Raw genomic sequence first — 12,977 nt, 5'->3', positions numbered from 1 at the left:
CTCATCAGCCTGCTTCTGCTCGGAGTGGCCCCACCCTACATGAACCCTCTTACACACGCACACGCACACGCACACGCTNATTCAGATTACCTTTCTTATCAATCTCCAAGACAGCTGTAAGTACACATAAATGGTGTCTGTCTACAAATACATAATTAGCCCTATTCCTTTTACCTCATAGTTCTTTGCATGTTCTTTACCTTGTGCTCTATCAGGTTTCCCCAGGCGTTTATCTGTTATTTATCTTTCTTATTACTTTGGGCTTTTTGTTTGTTTTTATTTATCTTTACAACAGGAGTATGGTTTCTCTTTATCAATATGCAAGTAAGTTACATGCCAATTCCTTCCTATCAGTTTCATATTTAAGCATGTTTAACTAAATCAGGGTTTTTGTTATAAAATCAGTAACAATAAAATTTTGTTGTCAACTAACACTGGGTTAAAGGGGTAATTGGTGGATCAAAGCCAGTTCACTCAAAAGTGAAGTGAGCTCAATCTGCCTTAGAAAATAGAGAAATAGTAGAAAGGATCCAAATACCAAATTTTACTTTCAGCTGAATTCCTGCCTTATCTTAAATCATAATGGAGGATTATCTCTTTTTAGAAGTTTGTGTCCAACCATACTGTTTTTTTTTTATATAAAACTCTTTTCTTCCGTTACAAATGTCTATGTAACATTGTTAAATCTGAAGTCTGAGGTCAAAGATTATAGCACCACCTCATGTTAGATAGACCATAAGTGGCACTCTTGCATACTTTTGTCCCTAGGATGCTTGAGCACTCTTACAAGTTTCCATAGCTTTGTTTTCAAAAAAAAACTAAGACATGGAAGGCAGAAGTGACTCTAAGACAAGGGTTAAAACAACTGTTAGGCTCCCAATACTGCAGGAAATGAACTTTTGGCTTGAAATTTTATTTTATATTGATTAGGAAAACAATACTTGAAAAGAGACTTTACTTCAAAATCATTGGCTTTTATATAATGTTCTCAGCCTGACTTGTGAAAAACCTCTCTTCCCTGCCAATTGTGCTACCCCAAATGGTTTTTTGGCATTATTTATCTGTTGGGTTATTGTATTTTACCACGCAATCTTAGGGTACCTGAAAAGCAAGCAGATGAAAAAAACTTATTTTATGTTAAAGGCATACACTAGTTTTTACACGGGGGAGAAGGGCAGATAAAAACCTTAATGGAAGTGTGGAAATCACTCCAAAGAAAGTACAAACTTGACTTAACTTGGCATGTTTGAACTGATGGAGCTAAACTGACTTTTTAGCTAGATAGTAAATTTCAGGAAATATAATCATTGTTGGAATTATATTGGTGCCTCTTGGGACTTGGCCTTTGAAATCATTTGGTACCAACCTTCTACAAAACATCTATGTAAAAATCTGTCCTGACATTTCTGGTGTATAGGTCATGACACCTGGTCATTTCCTACTGAATGTCCATCAAATGTTATCCTTTCACTTCCTTTAAGAATTTAGTTTCATATAACCACTGGTACACTCATTCAAATTTCCAACAGCTCTCATCATGATTGTTCACACTTCTGATTAACCCCTGAAACATAGCAGAACTCACCTAACTGCATGAAGAAACAGAAAATCCATAGCAAGACAGAAACCTCATGATTATACAGAGGAATCAGCTTATAACCCCTAAATACATAAGCTAACACATTTCATAAATCACCAAACAAATGCTAATGATTCTGTACAAGATATATTTGGGGGAGTACTTTTTAAATATTGAAATGAAATGGGCACTTCAAATTTTATTTTATTATTTTATCTTATAATTTGTACTTACAGGTCATACAATTTAAACATGATTGATTATTGTTAGCTTATACAGTGAGGTATGTTTGATACTTTCTTATAGAAAAATTGTGGTGACTGCAGGTTTTCTGTGCAATTATAGGCAATGCTAGAGAGGTAACTGTGATGTTGGAGGCATGCATAAAACTCATAATAACATCCACATTAATGTCTTTAGAGTGTGCTCAATGACTATACAATAAGATGACAAAGAAACATTCAATCATTGGAGATCTATTCCACACTTCTAAGTTAGGTATTGTAAGTTGTAAGCTTAAAGAGACTGGAACCTCTTTTCAAACTTTTAACAGAAAACTGCAGTGCACTATGTTTTTCATGTCATTTTAAGAGTTATCTGTAGTTTAGATTGAATATCACTAGCTTATATAAGAGTGTTAAAAAAAAAAGAGTTACCACGAAAAATTTTAGCAAGGCCAATAACATTAGTAGGACAGTTGTGTTGAGAGAGAGATTCTTGTTGAAAATGTCGTTGAAAACCACAAATCTGTGCTACTTTAGAGTTTTGAATCATCCTATAAATTTGATTATCTTTAAAAGGTGATCAACTGAAAAAAAATTATGGAAAATTCCTGGTCAGGCTTTGTTTTGGCTTCCCCACCACCCCCAAACCCCCGGTCAGGCTTCGAATGAATGCAGTTAAATGGTGAGCCATCATGAGAACTGAGCATCTTGTTATCTCAGAGTTGGAAATAAATGGTACAGAGCCATGATTATTCAGTAGAGGTTTGAGATAGAGTAAGAAATTCTTGATCATACCAATTTTGGTCGGGGAGCAGAGAACAAAGAACAGAAAAATGGAAGAATTGAAAATATAACTTTGGTGATTTTATCAGCGATACCATTCTTTGTTGTGTAGCTTTGCTGAAATTCTATTAGATCAGAATATAATTTGTTCTATGTCTATGAGGACCCGTAATTTACATAGCTTGTTTCTCTTTTCCATTTGTCTTCATGGTTCTGATTGGATTCTTGGCACATAACAGATCAGTTGCACTGATTCCTAGAATTCCCCTAACCCTAACCCATACCCTAACCCGTACCCTAACCCTAACCTGTACCCTAACCCGTACCCATACCCTAACCCAACCCCAACCCTAACCCTAACCCCAACCCTAACCCCTAACCCTAAACCCTAACCCCTAACCCTGGCTCATCCTTCCATTGCCAAGTGTGTGCCCCAGCCTCCTGTGATAGCAGGTACGGAATATAGGTAGAGGTCCTACCCTTAATGGTGTCCCTAGAAGTAGAAGCCAGAACACTCCACTGTGCAGATGGGGAGCCTGGGGAGGCCCTGAGAGGCACAGGGTCTATCCAGGGTCACAGCCCTGGGCACAAGCAGGAGCCCGTCTGAACCCAGCTCTGATTCCTCACAGAGGGGACACTGGCTGCACCCAGGCCCCCTGGGGCTGTGGGTGGGTGGTGTAGGTGTCACTGTATGGATGGGGCATGGGGTGGAGGGTGAGCATAGAGCAGCTGGGGGAGAGGGGCCCTCGGGGGCTCTTGTGGGAGAAGGAAGTCAGGTAAGGGGACCCCAGGCAGTGGTGACCTCACTTCCCTGACAACAGAGCCCAACAGAATTTGGAACCCGGGTAACCAGGCACCCACAGTCCAGAGCCAAACCCCTGCCCAGCTCATTTCGTTGGAGATCCTCGAACGAAGAACATGTTTTCGTGCTGCATCCCCAAGTCCGGATGCTGCAGGCTGAGGAGAGCGCGCCCTGTGAACACTTCCCCTCGCTGGGGAAGTTGTGTCAGGGCTCCCCGACGCCTCTGGCCATTTGGCAGGAAGGACGGAAAGGTGACACAAGGAGGCCCAGAGCCGACCAGCCCAGCCCCACACGCTCTGATCTGACTGTGCAGCCCCAGGTCCCCTCTGTGCGTGTGTGTGCGTGCGTGTGTGTGTGTGTGTGTGTGTGTGTGTTTGTGTGTGTAAGAGGTGTCACGCAATGTGGGGCCACCCCGAGCAGGAGCAGGCTGATGAGGGGTCAGATGCCTNAGATGCCTGAGGGTCAAGGCTGGCTGGGTGGGACAGGGTGTGGGGGCTGTGCCCTTCTGCCCAAGGTTTACTCCGAGCCCTGCAGGGATGGGTCACTGTCCCGGGTGCAGGGCTGTGCACACACAGGTCTGAGTCTGATCTGGGAGCAGCAGGGGGACACACGGGGACTGGGCAGGAGGACAGTGGGGATGCCTGGGCAGGGTTGTGATGCCCTCGGGCCGGCTACCGGTCCCTGTCTTTGCAGAAGACCATGGATGAGGCTCAGAGGAGGCTGCTGGACACGTCCTCCATCTCCCTCTCGGAAGAAGTCAGTTCAGAAATCTCTCTAGGTGCAAGTGCTGGGGACCACCAGGGAAGGTCTCTGACCCCACCCAGGCCACTATCCCTGGTGGTCCATTACTGGACTGTGGGCCACAAGCACGAGGGTGAGAAGGCTGGGGCTGGGTGCATGTGGTGTGCGGGGTTGGGTCAGTGCTGGCCCCACAGGGAGGAGCCCCAGAAGCTGCTGTGGGGCCAGGAGCAAGGACTGGGCTCAGAGTACCCAGCGGGTGGAGGGCAGTCGGCGAGACGTCCCCGGTGTGGGTTCCTTCCTGGCTGCGGCTGCTCTGGGTGCCCCCGGGCTGGGCTCTGTCTCTGCAAAGGCACAGGGAGAGGCAGGCATGAGGGTGAGCTTTTCTCTTCTCACAGCTGCTCCACCATCTGAGGAACTAGAGCCGGCTCCAAGTTCATGGGCAGCTGCAGGGGGAGGGGTGGTGCCTGCAGTGACTTCAGCAGGTGACCAGGAGCCAGCGGGTGACCTGGCAACTGCCTATGGAGAGCCTGGAGCCATCCAGGAGGAGCCTGTGGGAGAACCTGCCCACGGAGAGCCTGCCCCTGCCTGTGCTCCTGTCCTGGCCTCGGACCCAGCTCCTGCCCTGGATCCTGCACCTGCCACTGCGGCTGACTGTGTCCCTGCTCTTGCATCTGACCCTGCTCCTGTCCCTGGCCCTAGCCCCACCCCTGCCCATACTCCTGCTCCCGCAGGGCTCCCAGAGCCACATCCAGAGCCCACAGCCCTGAGGGGACAGCTCCTTGTTCAATCACCCTTAGTTCCTTCACCCGAACCCGACGCCCCCCCAGAATGTTTCATTCCCTCCCCATGTATTTCTTTATCTCTGGTATATTTTAACTGTTATATTATCTTTCCATGTNTTCTTTCTCTCTGGTATATTTTAACTGTTATATTATCTTTCCATGTTCTGTATGCTGTTTATTATTTATTTTAAATAAAATTAATTGTTTTCAGTTGAACATGTCATGAGCACGGAGTACATTCCCGACGCTGTGCCACCGCGGCACAGAACACGGCGGCAGAACATTCCTTCCCCAAAGGACACCCTGAACCGGGAGACCTCCCTGCCCCTTTCTCCCCCAGCCCAGACCCTCGCAAGCCCTCAGCGGCTTTCTCTCTCTGTTCCTTTACCTGTTCTGGATGTTTCCGTAAGCGGAATCACGAAATGCCCACCTATTTTCAAAGGGAACTCGTTTCTTTCTGTGTTTATTTGACATAGAATTTCCTTTATTCGATATTGAAATCCCCAGTGGATTACAGATCAGATGTAATCATAGAGGCCCCTTTAGTAAATATAGGCACAGTCTCGGGGCTGATGCCCCTGTTCCTGCTGGGACACCACTGCCTAACCCAGACAGGACACAGTGGTTCCACCTGTGACCCTCACAGACACCGGGGAAATGCAGAAAGCTGGAAGACACCACAAAGGGCAAAAGCCTTGCTCACGACCCAAGGCCAGAGAAAGGTTTCCCTGCCTCTGGTCCAAACTGTGCTGCAAGTCACTGGGTTCCCCAGGGACAGAGACCAAACACATGCAAGTCCAAGGGGGAGGATAGGCACGTGGGGAGTATGTGTCAGAGATGCGGGACCTCCCGGGAAGGACTCTGGCACGGGAAACCACACAGAGGCCGTCCCCAGTCTGGTCTGGGGACCAGCAGCCCTGGGAGAACGTGAGGGCGCGGAGGTGCCCACAGGTCCCCTGGAGAGAAGGGTGACGGGCACCCCTGTCTGGGAGAACAGTGAGCCACACCCGTCCTAGGCCACAGGTGCACACATCACCTAGTGTGGGCAGCTCACTGCCATCTTGCTGAAGAAAACACCGGTGTCCATAAACCTCTCTTGATTTGCAACAGAATCCATAAAGTGGAGTTTCTGCGTCAACATTTATACAGTGTTTAAGATACAAGCCTCGACCTCCAACATCCCAGGTCTCCTTGTCCACGTGGAGCCTTGTTTGGGAAGCAGGGCTGCGGACCCCTGGGCTGTGACCTCTGGGAGGGATGGGGAAGGAGAGCTCTGAGTGGAGTGACCGAGGTACCTGGGGTGACCTGCCCAGGAGGGACCCTCCCGCCCCCCAGCCGCACTCCTGACCTCGTGCACAATGGCGAGGGTGTGACAGTGGAGGCACCGGCCCTCAGATGGCGAGTTCCATGGCAGGTGCCGGAGCTGCTCGAGCTCAAACCCGGGCTCTGAGTCCTGAGCTGGCGGGAGAGCTGAAGCGGGAGCCGCCCCCGTCTCTGGAGCTGCGCGGCATCCCTGTGGGACCTGGCTCTAGCTCGGGGGCCGGTGCTGGAGCTGAATCCCCTCCCGAGACGACTAGACCTGGTTCTGCACTTGGGCACAGCTCTCGAACTTAGGAGCGGCTTTCCTCCTGTGCCCGTTTCATGGACGACAACACTCGGGACAGTGACGGGAACGGCTGCACGGAGATGATGGCTACGGGGGGGGGCAGTCAGACCAAGTGTCACGCATTCCCTTAACCACGGGCCCAATGCGGGTCGGTCCTCAGCTGCTACACAGGGACGTCCGCCTGACACATGGCTCCCGGCAGCCCCATGTGAGCAGGCACCATGCTTCTCACTGCTCTGTCCCCAACCCCCAAAACAGTGCCTGGGACATAGGAGCACTTCACATGTTAATGAATCAGTGGGATCCCTCAGCAGCCCCCCTGATGCCAGGATGCTGTTTACAGATGAGAATGTGAGCCCCAGACTCTCATCTTCACTCTGTCACTCCCTTGTGCATCATCAGCCCCCATGTCTGTTCGCTGGATGTGGAGCTGAACCCCAGACACCCTCCCTGCCCTCGGAGCTCGCAGCGTGACCCGTGGCTCAGCGTCTCACCCACAGTCCGCAAGGGGGGTACAGAGCTAGTGGATCTCGCAGGAGACCTCGCACCCGCTGGGGAGGGAGCCAGCTCTGGCAGCAGCGGCAGGCCCAGAACCATCTAACACCCTAGAATCCGCACCAGCCGCGGAACCAGCTCTAGAGGCCAAGCCAGCGCCCCACGGACTGGAGCCCTTCCAGCTCCTGCCCACGCACCCCTGCAGAGGTGACACCACCTCTGCCATTGACTCCAGAGCAAAGCCAGCTCCACCTCCAGTTCTCCCACCCAGTCCGGCCCCGAGGCCAGAGTCAGAGCCGCCCGAGAACCGGAGCCGACCCTCGACCCGGCTCAGCGCTGCTGTGGAAGCAAGGCTGTGGGGTGTTTCCTTCGAGAAGACACGCGGACGGGCAGTCGGTTGCTGATCTTCCCTCCTCCTGCTGCGCCGGCACCATCTCAAGGGCGAGAACGGGCGGCCGCCCCAGGGCGAGTGAACACTGCGAGCAGATGGGGCTGCAGAAGCCGCTACAGCCCCGAAGCCGCCGGAGCTCGGGCCGTGTCCGCTTTCATCAGGAGCCCTGGGCTGGAGCCCAGCGCCCCCAGGGTCAGTAGCCCCCTGACCCACAGCCGGATTCTGCATCAGCCGCCCTGGGAGACTCGCGCAGGCTCCGGAGCGCCTACCGCAGGCGAGCGAAAGCGGACGCCTGTACCAGCAGCAGAGCGAGCCTTGCCTCCACCTGCACGGCCAGAGCCGCAGTGAGCACCAGCTCTTGCCCGGCGCTGGACTCCCGTCCACCCCGGCGGCAGCTACAGAGCGAGAGGGGGCAGCTTACAGACCTGGAGGCCCGGCCCTTGCACGCTTGGACCAGCTCCACAGCGACAGTCCTCTCTGCTTGCGGTTCCTGCGGCACATCGGCAACAATGCCGGAGACAGCAAGCTGAGACCTAGAGTCGGTTCTAGAACCAGCTCGGGCACGACCACCGGGGACAGAGCAGCTCTAGGTCCAGCTCAGGCCCAGGTCCAGGGCTGGTTCCACGGCAGAGGCCACGGGGCAGCCCCAGCATTGGCCACGGCTCCAGCCCAGGGCCAGGGCCGCTCCGCCCAGAGCCACCCTTCCCCTCCCTGTGAGGGAGCAACCTTTTTTCTGTGACGTGTTTTATGGTTTTTACATTTATCGGTTAATATGTACATTCAATCAAAGTCAGCCTTTCGTCGCGTTAAGCTGCACCATTCAAGGCTCCTTCCCTGGGCTCCTGCGCCAGNGTGAGCACCAGCTCTTGCCCGGCGCTGGACTCCCGTCCACCCCGGCGGCAGCTACAGAGCGAGAGGGGGCAGCTTACAGACCTGGAGGCCCGGCCCTTGCACGCTTGGACCAGCTCCACAGCGACAGTCCTCTCTGCTTGCGGTTCCTGCGGCACATCGGCAACAATGCCGGAGACAGCAAGCTGAGACCTAGAGTCGGTTCTACAACCAGCTCGGGCACGACCACCGGGGACAGAGCAGCCCTAGGTCCAGCTCAGGCCCAGGTCCGGGGCTGGTTCCACGGCAGGGGCCACGGGGCAGTCCCAGCATCGGCCACGGCTCCAGCCCAGGGCCAGGGCCGCTCCGCCCAGAGCCACCCTTCCCCTCCCTGTGAGGGAACAACGTTTTTTCTGTGACGTGTTTTATGATTTTTACATTTATCGGTTAATATGTAGATTCAATGAAAGTCAGCCTTTCGTCGCGTTAAGCTGCACCATTCAAGGCTCCTTCCCTGGGCTCCTGCACCAGCTCAGGCTTGAGTCAGACTGACCTGGGTTCAAACCCACAGCGGGGCCGCGCCACAGCCCAGTGACCAGCAAGCTCATGCTAACTCCTGGGAACATGCCCGGGGCCATAGCATGGGGAGGGGTGACATGCCAGGCTGATGGCCAGGGGTCCCCAAGATGCCCAAGGGGCTGTCACAGGCACCCACATTCTAGAGACAGCCCTGTTCCTACTCAGCTCACTTGGCTGGAGATGCTCCAATGAGCAAACTCTTCTCCCACTGTATCCCGATGTCCCGACGATGTGGTCTCAGGAAAGCCTGCGGCGAGAGCCGTTCCCTCCAGGGCAGACTTTGGGTCAGATCTCACCCCTGACACCTCTGGCCGTTTGCCCGGAGGGACCCAAAGGTAACACAGGGAGGCCCAGAACCAGCCAGGCCAGCCAGACACCTCTGTGATCCGACTGTGCAGCCCCAGCTCCCCTCCTGTGTGTGTGTGTGTGTGTGTGTGTGTGTGTGTGTGTGTGTGTGTGTGTGTAAGAGGGGACATGCAAGGTGGGGCCACCCCGAGCAGGAGCAGGCTGATGAGGGGTCAGATGCCCGGTGGGCAGGTCATGGTCACACCCCAGGTTGAGGCTGGCTGAGTGGGATGGGGTGTGGGGGGCTGCGCCCTTCTGCCCTGGGTTGATCCCGAGCCCTGCAGGGATGCATCACTGCATCCCAGGTGCAGGGCTGTGCACGCACAGGGACAGTGAGGACGGACAGGCAGGGCTGTGATGACTCCGAGCTGAGTGCCAGTTCCTGTCCTCACAGAGCCCCATGGAAGCTGGACTGGTTTCTACTCCTGCAACGGGCTCCCCAAACGTCCTAGAGCAGCAGCTGGAGCCGGCTCTAGTTCCTCGGACGGCGGAGCAGCTGCGAGAGGAGAAAAGCTCACCCTCGTGCTTGCCTCTCCCTGTGCCCTTGCAGAGACAGAGCCCAGTCTGGGGCCGCCCAGAGCAGCCGCAGCCAGGAAGGAACCCTCCCCGGGACATCTCCCTGACTGCAGTCCTCGCGCTGGGTGCTCTGAGCCCAGTCCTTGCTCCTGGCCCCACAGCAGCCTCTGGGGGCTCCTCCCTATGGGGCTGTCACCGACCCATCTCCGCACACCGCACACAACAAGCCCCAGCCTTCTCACCCTCGGGCTCGGCCTGCGGGGGCCCTGCATGCTCCAGCGGGGCCAGCAGAAGGTAGGCACGCCACTCCACATCGGAACCAGGCATGTTGAGCTGCATGTGGGCCACCAGCTACTTGAGGCAGGGAAAGTCTGGGGGCTGACAGAAGTCCTCCGAGTACTGGTCCAGCCAGGTGCCCAGAATGGAGGAGATGGCCCTGGAGGTAGGCAGACAGGCAGCAGAGTCAGTGCCTGGCCCTTCCCTGCACACGGCCTCCTGGGGCACCCCTGGGGATGCTCCCTCCTGATGCCAGGCCCACCCACTCCACCCCCACTGGAGGTCCAGGCAGGGGCAGGTCCGGCCAGCAGGTGCAGGCGTCAGTCTCCACAGGAGGGAGCCCTCCGTCACTGCTGTGAGCACCCCTGCCTTCCTCAGGGAAGCCTGACCCACTCCTCTGTCTGTCTGGGTCCCTCCCTGCTGCACTGGAAACTCCAGGAGGGTGGGGGGGTGTCTGCTCTGTCCCGGCCCTGGCGCACACAGTAGGCCCTGCAGAAGTCTGTGAGGGAGGAGGGAACAGGCAGCGCCCCTCTGCCCAGCCTGCCTGGGCTCTCACGGGCCCTCGACCCCCAGCTCCTGCTCCAACGGCTGCCCGAAGCCCTTTCAGGCACGTGGGGTCTCCTCTTCTCACCGACACTATTCTCGGGAACTGCTGCCCGCCCTGTCCAGGCCCCACGTGCAGCTGGCCTGCGGGACTGAGGCATGAGGCCCCTGCAGAGCAGGTGGCCCTCGGATAGGGTCAGGACACGCAGGGCTGGGGTGGGCAGTGGATGGGACACACTCCCCTCAGGGCCCAACCTCAGCCCCCAGCCTCCCCTCTGCTCCCTAGGCCCTGGGACCGCAGCCCCAGCTGTCTGACTCCTGTCCTCCTGCAGGAGAGGCCCCCACACCCCCGCCCTCCAGCAGCAATCACGAGACGTGTGGGAGCCAGGGCTCTGCCCGGCACCCCCGGCCCCGCCGAACCCCCGCATGTCCCCCACCCGGGACACAGGGGACTTTCTTGGTCCTAGGGTCCGTCATCCTTCCGTCAATGAGAGCAGAGGCATCCACACCTAGAGGCGGCCGGCAGGGTGTCCCAGGGAGCGTCCCGTGCCCACCCCTGCCTGTTAGTCTCGGGGTACCGGCCAACTCCCCGCCTAGAACAGAGGCCAGCGGGGCAGGGAGATGGTTTGCCCTGTTCACTGAACTATGCACAGCGTCTAGGAGGGGCTTCATGTCCATTTGCGGAGTGAAGGAAGTCCCGGCAGCACCCGACAGATGTCTGAGTGGGTCTGGGGCCCCTCTGCTAGCCCCCAGGGACCTNGGGACCCCTGCACTGGCTACACCCAGGATGGGACCCCCAGATGGAATCGGAAGCCTCCTCTCAGCCAGGAAAGCGGCTTTGCTGCAGACACAGGATGCCGAGGCTTGAGGCGGACAGCTGCTTCCTGGCGGAGTGGAGCCGCCTCAGCCCCAGGCCACCCTGTCCGTGGGTCGGCCACGGGGTCAGGGACTGGTAACACAGGCCCGACAGCAGCCCTGCGTGTGGGGTCGGGCCTCGTGGCACACAGGGTCCCCACGAGACAGCTGAGGCTCAGAGAGGGAAGTGCCATGCTCCAGACGCACAGCCCGGAGGTGAGGGGGAGCCACGGTGTGGGACAGGGGCCTGTCAGCCTTTCCTGAGCCCCAGGTGTGGAACGGCTGGGGAGGGGGGCGGTGCGCCAGGAGAGGGGACAGGGGAGGGGGCTGCCCTGGCTCCCCCAGCCTCCTCAGGGTGTCAGCACTGACCGTCCACACTCTCTGGCCCTCACCCTGGGGCAGGCCGGGCTCATTTTCACAATGGGGCTAAGCTTTGGACAAAGGAGGGATGGTTCATAAGACAGAAACGGCAAGAATATTCCTGTCCGTGTCCCGAAGTGCAACAGAATATAGCCAATGGGTTCAGATCATCTTACACGTATGTGAAGGGTGACTTTGCACCTGGGCAGGGCTGGGGCTGCACCGGGGCGGGGGGGGGGGATGAAGGGAGCAGCCCAGACTCCTTGGGTTGGGATGATGGCCACTTAAGGGGCAAAGCCTTGTGCAGCCCCGGGTCATCAGTCCCCTGGATGGCTTCGGGGCAGGAGGCCCTCCTGGCCCCCCCAAGCCCAGTCCTGGAGACCGTGTACCCACACTCACCCTGAGCTCCCGGGCCCTCACTGGCTGCACGGGGCACGTGCCCCACACTCGGAGTGGTAGAGTGATGTTCCATTGACCAGCCTCTCCCCAGTTCTTCCACGGGGCTCTGCAAAGACAGGGAGCAGCCACGGCCAAAGTATCACAGCCCTGCCCGGCCGTCCTCACTGTCCTCCTCCGCGGTCCCCTGCGGCTCCCACATCAGACACAGACCTGTGCGTGCACAGCGCGGCACCTGGGATGCAGTGAGATACACCTACAGGGCTCGGGGTAAGCCCCGGGAGAAGGGGGCCGCCCCCGCACACCCCGTCCCACCCAGCCAGCCTTGACCTGGGTGTGACGTGATCCACCCACCGGGCACCGATTCCTCATCAGCCTGCTCGTGCTCAGGGTGGGCCCACCCTGCATGACCCCTCTACACACACACACACACACACACACACACACACACACACACACACACAGAGGGGAGCTGGGGCTGCACAGTTGCATCACAGCGGTGTCTGGCTGGCCTGGTTGGTTCTGGGCCTCCCTGTGTTACCTTTGGGTCCCTCCGGGCAAACGGCCAGAGGCGTCAGGGGTGAGACCTGACCCAAAGTCTGCCGTGGNCTGACCCAAAGTCTGCCGTGGAGGGAACGGCTCTCGCCGCAGGCTTTCCTGAGACCACATCGTCGGGACATTGGGATACAGTGGGAGAAGAGTTTGCTCATTGGGGCATCTCCAGCCAAGTGAGCGGAGTAGGGGGCTGTCTCTAGAATGTGGGTGCCTATGGGGGCCCTTTGAGGATCTTGGGGACCCCTGGCCATCAGCCTGACATGTCCCCACCCCTATGCTATGGCCCTGGGCATGTTCCCAAGAGTCAATGCCCACACCCCA

At 56.3% G+C, this 12,977-nt stretch overlaps 1 long non-coding RNA gene across 2 annotated transcripts; it reads right to left on the bottom strand.

Annotated features, from left to right (window-relative positions):
• Positions 1–9,233: 9,233 nt before the first annotated feature.
• Positions 9,234–11,888, bottom strand: LOC105235271. Of its 2 annotated transcripts, XR_004623219.1 has the most exons (3): positions 11,715–11,888; positions 9,914–10,107; positions 9,234–9,651 (listed from the first exon to the last, which is right to left on the bottom strand). It is a non-coding gene; the product is annotated as an uncharacterized LOC105235271 (long non-coding RNA). The 2 variants fall into 2 exon arrangements; XR_004623218.1 differs by lacking the exon at positions 11,715–11,888 and having other exon boundaries at positions 9,914–10,204.
• Positions 11,889–12,977: the final 1,089 nt, after the last annotated feature.

Source organism: Ailuropoda melanoleuca, unplaced genomic scaffold (assembly GCF_002007445.2).
Source record: "Ailuropoda melanoleuca isolate Jingjing unplaced genomic scaffold, ASM200744v2 unplaced-scaffold9193, whole genome shotgun sequence".
Classification (NCBI taxonomy): Eukaryota; Metazoa; Chordata; class Mammalia; order Carnivora; family Ursidae; genus Ailuropoda; species Ailuropoda melanoleuca.
This window is presented reverse-complemented; position numbering and strand designations above follow the sequence as displayed.